The sequence below is a fragment of the Orycteropus afer genome, unplaced genomic scaffold (genome assembly GCF_000298275.1).
Source record: "Orycteropus afer afer isolate SDZICR_OR568_19922 unplaced genomic scaffold, OryAfe1.0 scaffold00325, whole genome shotgun sequence".
Taxonomy (NCBI): domain Eukaryota; kingdom Metazoa; phylum Chordata; class Mammalia; order Tubulidentata; family Orycteropodidae; genus Orycteropus; species Orycteropus afer.
This window is the reverse complement of record NW_006921912.1, coordinates 3,725,744-3,735,683: the sequence shown is the minus strand read 5'-3', so window position 1 is coordinate 3,735,683 and position 9,940 is coordinate 3,725,744.

The following is a 9,940-nucleotide window of genomic DNA, read 5'->3' as shown; positions in this document are numbered from 1 at the left end:
GATCCACACAATCAAATGCTTTTGCATAGTCAGTAAAACACAAGTAAACATCTTTCTGGTATTCTTTGCTTTCTGCCAAGATCCATATGACATTAACAATTCTATTCCTCATTCCATGTCCTCTTCTGAATCCACCTTGCACCTCTGGAATTTCTCTGTCAATATACTGCTGCAACAGTTTTTATCTTCCGTAATATTTCACTTGTGTTTGATATTAATGATATTGTTTGATAATTTCCACATTCTGTGGGATCACCTTTCTTTGGAATGGGTATAAATAGGGATGTCTTCTAGTCAGTTGGCCAGTAGCTGTTTTCTGTATCTCTTGGCATAACCGAGTGAGTTCCTCCAGTGGGGCAACCATTTGCTGAAGCATCTCAGTGGGTATTCCATTAGTTCTTGGAGCCTTGTTCTTTGCCAATTCCTTCAGAGCAGCTTTGATTTCTTCCTTTAATACCATTGGTTCTTGAACATATGCTACTTCCTGAAATGGATGAACATCAACCAGTTCTTTTTGGTGCAGTGACTCTGTATTTCTTCCATCTTCTTTTGATGTTTCCTGTATCATTCAATATTTTGCTCATAGATGCTTTCAATATTGCAACTAGAAGCTTAATTTTTTTTTTCCCTCAGTTCTTTCAGCTTGAGAAATGCCAAGCATGTCCTTCACTTTTTGTTTTCTAACTCCAGGTCTTTGTACATTTCATTATAGAATTGGCTTTGTCTGCTCATGCTGCTCTTTGAAATCTTCGGTTCAAAACTTTTGTGTTGTCATTTCTTCCATTAGCTTTCGCTACTCTCTGTTCAAGGAAAGTTTCAGAGTCTCTTCTGACATCCATTTGGGTCTTTCTTTTCTTGTCTTTTTAATGACCTCTTGCTTTCTTCATGGGTGGTGTTTTTGATGTCATCCCACAATTCTTCTGATTTTCGGTCACTGGTGTTCAATGCAGCAAATATATTCTTTAGATGGTTTCTAAATTCAGGAGGGATATAATCAAGGTCATATTTTGACTCTCATGGACTTGTTCTAATTTTCTTCAACTTCAAGTTGAACTTGCATCGAGCAGTCTGTTCCTCAATCAGCTCCTGGCCTGGTTTTGGCTGAAGATATTGAGCTTTTCCATCATCTCTTGCTACAGAGGTAGTCAGTCTGATCCCTGTGTACTCCATCTGGTGAAGTCCAATTGTATAACTGTCTTTTGTGTTGTTGAAAAAAGGTATTTGCATTGAAAAAGTCATTGGTCTTGCAAAATTTTATCATGCGATCTCCAGAGTTATTTCTGTCACCAAGGCCAAATTTCCCAACTACCAGTGATCTTCTTTGTTTCCAAAATTTGAATTCCAGTCACCAGTGATAACTAACACATCTTGATTGCATGATTGGTCAATTTCAGACTGCAGAAGTTGATAAAAATCTTCAATTTCCTCATCTTTGGCCTTGGTGGTTGGTGCATAAATTTGAATAATAGTCATACTAATCAGTCTTACTTGTAGCCGTATGGATATCCATGCTCTAAGATATCCTAGGTATATCTCTTGATATATATCTTCACAGAAGCTTTCTTTACTAAATCTCAAAATGCTCAGGGCAACAAGGATTTCCAGATGAATAAGGAAAACTTAGTTGCTTTGTCCTTTTTGCCAAGGTCATGGATACTTTGAGAAGAATTAGCTCATATTATTTGACTTGGTTTCTACATCTATTATTAGTTATTTTTTTACAAGCAAAGTGTGGTACTAATCGCTTTCTTATAATTTTCTTTTTTTTTTTGAGATATAGAGATTTTGATATAAAATAATCAAGTTAGATAGCATGTCACAGGAAAACAAAATTGAGTAGATAATAAGGGGACATTTAAATAATGAATTAGTGACAGAATAACATCACTTGGGAAGGGGGGTGGTTTGCTGTAAACCACACTCCCTGACACTGTCAAAGGATGTGAGATCAAAATGGCCCTAGAGTCCTTGGCAACAGCACAACAGGGAGAGAGGTCTCCAAGGCAGTGGAGTCACTTAGGCTGATGTAACCTTTTAGTATGGTAACTCATCATCTCCTGTCTTATACCAGTCAAGGTTCAGGGAGATGGGCTGGAAGATGGGCCACAGTGCCTGCCATTGGGCAGAGAAAGGGGTCATTGCTTTTGCCAATGGGGAGGGAAAGTGGATGTAAGGGGCTACAGAGTTAGGATGAGGAGGGGCATGGCACTCAGCCTTGAAGTGTGGAATCAGGCTCTTTCACCCATGAGGGGGTATTCCCTGAATAGATCTGTCCATGGAGGGGGTGGCACCATAAGTTACCACACTGGGTGACACCAATCCTAGTGACACCACTGCTGGTAATTACTCAACAACCCAGATCACTTTGTTGTTAATCATTTTTGTTCTATTTCTGCTTATCTGATTGTTTTCCTAAATTATAGATTTTATAGAGCATATAAAATCCAATCACTGTTTAAGAAGCTATTTATACTTTTTGCAAAAAGATAAATAGCAGCTTTTAAAATCTTTAAAATAATATTTATTTATAAATAATGTTTCTTTAACATAGGATCCAATACCCTGAATATTATTTCAATGATTTCTTTGTCCTACTTATACAAATATTTTAGCCTTGAAATCAGTAAAACCCAAAATGTGAGTTTCATGCCAAATATCTTCTAAGGACAACTTTATCATTCACTAGTATAAGAAATGTGTTCAGCTTTTGTATCGCACTGTCATTGTGCTAGTGTTATCATCATTTATTAAGACCTTAAAAACTGCATTAAATAACCATCATAAAAACCAAAAATCCAAACTCACTGCCATTGAGTTGGATCATAGCAACCCCTCCTTGGGTTCCCAAAGCAGTATCTCTCCGGAAGTAGATTGTCTGATCTTCCTTCTGAGGAGTGGCTGGTGGGTTTGAACCACCTGCCTTCTGGTTAGCTGTCAAGGTACTACATAGTGTCTAAGGCACTACACCACCAGAGCTCCCATAATATCTTTTATTTTGTGCATCAGTCTGTTATTTCATTAAAAGTTATCTCAAGAGATAGTTTTGGTTCAAGATTAAAGAGTGTTTCAGGGAATATTCTCAGTGAGTCCTCCAGTTTCAAATGGTCCAGTAAGTATAGACTTTTTAAGAATTTTAGTTCTATTCTGCATTTTTATTCTGTTCTGTGTCTATCTTTTGTGACCCTCATCAGAATAATTGATCATTGGTAGCTAGTTCTTCTGGTCTCCTGGTCTCAGGGTAGATGAAGCTGTGGTTTGTGTAAGCTATTAGCTGCATAAACAAGTTTCTTCTCTGAGATTTGGATTCCCTCTTTCTCTTTTCCTTCTATATCTACAGACCAGAAGTGATATCTTAGATTGTCACTTACAAGATTTTAAGATGTCAGATGCTACTCACCTCTGTAGGTTACAACCTACTTTGTGGTTCCAGTTGACTGAGTAGTCCATTAAAACTAAGGACCTAAACTTTCAAACAAAGATAATTATTTTTCTATGGTATTTGGTTATGTCTGAGAATTTATCTATTTCTGAAAATTTAGTATTAATTTTCTGGATTTCTTTCTGTAGATTTTGTGTCATCTCTATTTTTTCATTTATTTTGTCATTTTGTTCTTGTGTTGTCTTTTGAAATTGTTCTATAGTTTTCCCTGTGTGCCTTAGGCACTATGCCACCAGAGCTCTGGTAGTGTAGTTCCTAAGGAACTTGACTGCTAATCAGAAGGCTGGTGGTTCAAACCCACTAGCCACTCCTTAGAAGGAAGATTGGGCAATCTACTTCTGTAGTGATAACACCTCGGAAACCCAAGGAGTGGTTGCTATTAGTTGTGTCTGACTCAATTGCACATAACAACAATAAGTGTGCAGTGATATTTCATCATAGTTTTAAAAATCTGGCAATGAAAAACAAAGAGAGAAGAATATCTGATGCACTGGAAATATAGTATTGATGAAGAATATTGAAAATACCATGGACTGCCAGAAGAACAAACAAATAAATTTCAGAATATAACAGTCTTAGAAGAAACAACCAGAATGTTCCTTAGAAAAGAGGTTGGTGGGACTTTAGCTACCTTAATTTGAACACATGATCATTAAAGACCAATCACTTGAAAAGAACATAATGTTTTGTAAACCTTCAGTGAGATAGCTAGACACAGTAGCCAAAACAAAGTACTGAAGCACAGCAATGATCATGAAGATGTCACTGGATTGGGTGACATTTTATTCTGTTATACATAAGGTTGCCATGAGTTGATGGCATCTAGTAACAAGAAGGAACACTGATGGCACAGTGGTTAATGATGTTGAACACATATTCACATATTTATAAGTCATCAATGTACCATTTTGGTAAAATGACTCAAGTTTTGCCTGATGATAATTTGGATTTTAAGAAACTATTTATTGTTATTTTTAAAAAAATTCTTACCGTGCTTTGGATGCAAATTTACATAGCAAACTTGTTTTACGTTCAACAGTTCATTCACATCTGATTTCACGGCCCCAATTACCATCCCCAGCAATAAAAAAAAAACTCTCCTTCCCTCTCCCCTCTGTGACCATTCTCTTTCTATGCCCTTCTCATCCATGCATTCCTATCTGTCCAGCTTTCCCTCTATGTGAATGCTACCATTCTGGTGTCTCATGGCTGACTCATAGGGTAGGTAAGTGTGTCAACCTGGGGTAGGTGTTCTGTATGTAGGTCTTTTTACTGTTAAGCTCAGAGCCAATCCATATAAATGAGTCTAATTCTAGGCCCAAAGGGTAACCTGTGGCATAGTCTTGGGGGTCCCACCAGTCTCTCTCTGACTAGCAATTCTGGTCATTTTGTGTTTTTGAATTTTATTCCATATTTTTCCTCCCACTCTCTCCAGGATCTCCAGATTTGATCCCTTTCTGAGCAGTTGGCATCAGTAGCTGGGCACCATCTAGTTCTCTGCTCTCAGATTGTGGAGGCTAACGTCCTTGTGGTCCTTCTTGTCTTTGGACTAATTGTTTCCAGATTGCTTTGATCTTCTTCACTCTTCTTTGCTCCAGATGAGAGAACAATAGTTGCATCTGAGATGGCTGCTTCAAAGCTTTTAAGACCACAGTAGCTACTCACTAAATTAAAGTATAGAACAAAATTTTTATGAAAAATGTGTGTAAATTTAGCATGATGTCCCCCAAGACTATGATCCCTAGACCTCAGGCCTGGTGATTCTCTCTCACAAGATGTTTGCTTGTCTCTGAGAAATTAGTCCAACTCTGCCTTCTGTTGCTTTTGTAATGTATGTGGTTAATTTTGTAGCACAAGTGCATCTGTAAGATTATCTTTAGCCAATTCTATCCTTGGTCTAGGGTGTATTCTTGTTCACCTACCCCTTTCTGCTCTTCTCATCTGTCTATGCATTAATCCATAGCCTAGTATTTGGTGCTAGTGATACTCAGTGTTGTGTATGTAACAGTATTTGCGTCTGTTGTCTATATCATTTGTATACATTTAAGTGTCTTTCCTTTTCCCAATTTCACCATGCTGATCATAGACACTTTCTGTATCATTCCTCCCCTCACCCAAATCCACATGTGACCTCCAAATAGTCTGAGATTTTTTCCTTCCCTTCCCTCCTGTCACTGGTAATCAACAAAGTGAGTTTCCTTCCCTGAATAAACTTTCCTTGACTTTTTACAATAGTGGACCCATACAATATTTGTCCTTCTGTGACTGGCTTATTTTACTCAGCATTATGTCCTCTAAATGCATCCATGTTTTGAGATGATTCATGCATTCTTCATTATTCTTTAATATTTTCATATTATTCTATTGTGTATTTGTACCATAGTTTAGTTATCCAGTCATCTGTTGATGGACATTTAGGTTGTTTCCACCTCTTTGCTATAGTGAATTTTGCTTCAGTGAACATGGGTGTGCATATGTCTGTTCATGTTCTGTCTCTCACCTCTTTAGGATATATTCCTAGTAATGGAATTTCTGGATCAAATGCTATTTCTATTTTTGGATTTTTTTAAGTCCCACCAGCAACTTATGAGAGTTCCAATCTCTCCACATCCTCACCAGCATTTGTTAATTTCTATCTTGTTGAACTTTGCTATTATTGCTGTGGTGAGATGGTATCTTGTTGTTATTTTGATTTGGATCTCTCTGGTGGCATAGTGACTACAGCATTTGACTGCTAACTGGAAGGCTGGTGGTTCAAACCCACCAGCCGCTCCTTGGAAGGAAGACTAGACTACTGCTTCAGTAGAGATACCACCTTGGAAACCCAAGGAGGGGTCGTTGTAAGTCAGATTTGACTAAACGGCATTGAGGTTTTTTTTTTTTTTTTTAGTTAATGACTAATGATCGTGAGCATTTCCTCGTGTGTTTGTTGGCTGCCTGTTTATCCTCTTTAGTAAAGTGTCTGATCATTTCTTTTGCCCATTTTTTAATTAGGTTCTTGGTCATTTTAGTCTTGAGGTATTGAAGTTTTCTATAAATTTTGGAAATAAACTCCTTGTTAGATATGTCATAGCAAAATATCTTTTCCCAATCTGTAGGTTCCTTTTTTACCCTTTTGGAGAAATCTTTAGATGCACATAATTTAATTTTTAAAAGGTCTCAGTCACCTAGTTTCTCTTCCACAGCCTGTGCATTTTAGGTTATGCTTGATAGCCTATGTAGCCATACCTTACAACCCCCAGATTTGCCCTTATTTTATCTTTGATGAGCTTTGTAGTTTTGGGTTTTACATTTAAATCTTTGATCTAACTTGAGTTCATTTTTCTGTATGGAGTGAGATATGGATCCTGTTTCCTTTTTCTACAAGTGGATATCCAATTTTGCCAGCACCATTTGTTAAAGAAGCTATCTTTCTGCCATTTAATGGGTTTTGGGCCTTTTTTAAGGATCAACTGTCCATAGATGGATGGGTCCAGTTCTGGGTTTTTTATTCTGTTCCATTAGTTTATCTATCTATCATTGTACCAATACCATACTGTTTTAACTATGTGACTGTATAGTAGCTTTTGAGGTCCAGGATTGAGAGACCTCCTACTTTGTTTTTCTTCTTCAGGAGTGCTATGCTTATTCAAGGCCTTTTTCCTTTCCATGTAAAATCAATTATTTGTTTTTCCATGTCCTTAAAAAATGTTGATGGGATTGCATTGAATGTGTAGATTGCTTTGGGTATTATTGACATTTTCATAACATTCAATCTTCCTATCCTAAGGTATGTTCTTCCATTTATATAGATCCCTTGTGGTTTCTTGTAGTAGTGCTTTGTAGTTTTCTTTGTATAGTTCTTTTGTGTCCCTGGTAAAATTTATGCCTAAGTATTTTATCTTTTTGGTAGTTATTGTAAATGGTATTGCTCTCCTTGTTTCCTTTTCAGAGGACTCTTTGTTGATGTAGAGGAATCCAACTGATTTTTGTGTGTTGACCTTGAATCTTGCCACTTTGCTGAATCTTTCTATTCAAAATTTGCTGCTTTTGAGTGGGATCTGACTCATTAGTTCTAGTAATTTTTTTGCTGTGCATTTTGGGTTTTCTGTGTATAGAATAATGTCATCTACGAATAGAGATAGCTTCACTTCTTCTTTGCCAATTTGGATGCCTTTCATTTCTCTTTCTTCCATTATTGACTTGGCTAGGACTTGCAAGACAATGTTGAATAGAAATGGTTATAGAAGACATCCTTGTCTGATTCCCATTCACAAGGGAAATTCTTTGAGTCCTTTTCCATTAATAATAATGTTGGCTGTTGGTTTCTCATATATGCCTTTTATTATGTTGAATATTTTCCTTTCTATTCCTATTTTGCCAAGAGTTTTGAACAGGAATGGATGTTGGATTTTATCAAATGTCTTTTCTGCATTGATTGATATGATCATATGGTTCTTTTGTTTTGTTTTGTTTATGTGGTGGATTACATTGATTGTTCTTCTGATGTTGAACCATCCTTACATACCTAGTACACATCTCACTTGGTCATGATGTATCATTTTTTTGATATGTTGTTTCATTATGTTTATGACTCTTTCTTTTAGTTCTTTAATCATCTTTATTACTATGTATCTAATAATTTAATCATTTTAAATCCAGAACGGTCTATTTTATTTGTTTTTGCTGACGGCATTCTAGAGGTTTTTTTTTTTGTTTGTTTGTTTGTTTTTTTCCCCCTTCCTTGTGAGTTTTGTTATAAAATTATGTGTGTGTGTATATGTGTGTGTATTATATATATATATATTCAGATATGGAAAGGATAGGTAACTTTTTTCAATGTCAAATAATCAGCAAATAATGTCAAATAACAAAAAAGAGATAAAACTCAAACCCAAAAAGTCCAACAACAGAGACTATTGGCTTATTCACTATTCTACTCTGCTTGTAGAAGTATACCTTACTCCAAAATTCCTCCCCCTTTCGTTGTGCAGTGCCTAAGGCATTTGACTACTAACCAGAAGTTGTTGTTGTTGTTGTTGTTGTTGTTGTTGTTATGTGCTGTTGAGTCGGACCCGACTCATAGCAACTCCTCTTTGGGTTTCCAAGTGGTTCAAATCTACCAGCCACTCTGCAGAAGGAAGCCTGGGCAATCTACTTCCATAAAGATTTACTGCCTTGGAAACCCAAAGCAAATTGCTATGAGTGGGAATTGACTCAATAGCAGTGGGTTTGTTTTCTTTTGGTAACTCCTATACACAGACAATAACTTAGAGCCTGTGTAAAAAGCACTGGAAGCTTAACAGTGCATAAGATACACATGCAATAGAGTATAACATAGAGGACAGATAATCACTCAATTACAAAGATTGTGAAGGTTGCTATCATGAGGCCCTTATTTTCTGTCACGCTCATATGCTCCACTCTCAAAAACTTAAAGAATAAATAAGTAAAAGATAGAAGGAGCACCTTAACTTTGCAAGATGGAATGATAGATTAGGCAAAGATTTCCCTTAAGCAGATAACTGAAATATTAACAGGAAACAAAATGATAGAAAGAGTAATAAGGCCATTCTGGGAAAAGAACAGCAGATATAATATAACCATAGAAGAAGCAGTGTTGTTCAACAAGCAAAAAAGTATCGTCAAAGAAAAAAAATATGAAAAAGAAAACAAAGGCATGCCCCTATATATTTTAGATTGTTATCAAGTGATTCCTTTATCATTTTTTTTCTATAATCCATCACTTATCTTCAGACTTCACAAGTTTTCTATTTCCTCATTCACAAGTTTTATATTTTTATATAGTGTTTTTATTTCTATGGAATTTTACCACAGGCACAGATTTATGTGATTATACTCATAGCCAAGACCCTGAGCAGGTTTATCACAAGAGTTTCTTCTGTTACCCTTTTGTAATCAGTCACTTCCTACCATCTCCTCCTCTCCCCTACTCTCTGGAAACCACTAATCTGTACTCCATCTCTCTAACTTCAACATTTCCAGCATGCTATATAAATGGAGGAGCACTCGTGGCCCAAATGATTAAGCACTTGGCTGCTAACCAAAAGATTAATGGTTTAAACCTACCCAGTGGCTCCAAGGAAGAAAAGACCTGGTAATACATTCCCATAAAGATACAGACTAGAAAACCCCATGGAGAAGTTCTACTCTGTCACATGGAATCACTATGAGCCAGAATTGATTTAATGGCACCTAACAACAACATATAAATGGAACCATATGGTATATAAAATTTTGAGACTAGCTTTTTTTTTTTTTTTTCCTTTTTCCTCTACTCAATATAGTTCTCTTGAGGTTCACCCAAGTTGCCCTATTTCTCAGTAGTTCATTCCTTTTCATTTCTGAGTAGTATTCCATGGTATAGTGGGACTACAGTTTGCAAACCACTCACCTGTTGAAAGACATCTGTGTTGTTTCAATTTTGGGATATTTTGAATAAAGCTGCTCTGAACATTCCTCTACAAGGTTTTGTGTGAACCCAAGTTTTCATTTTTCTCT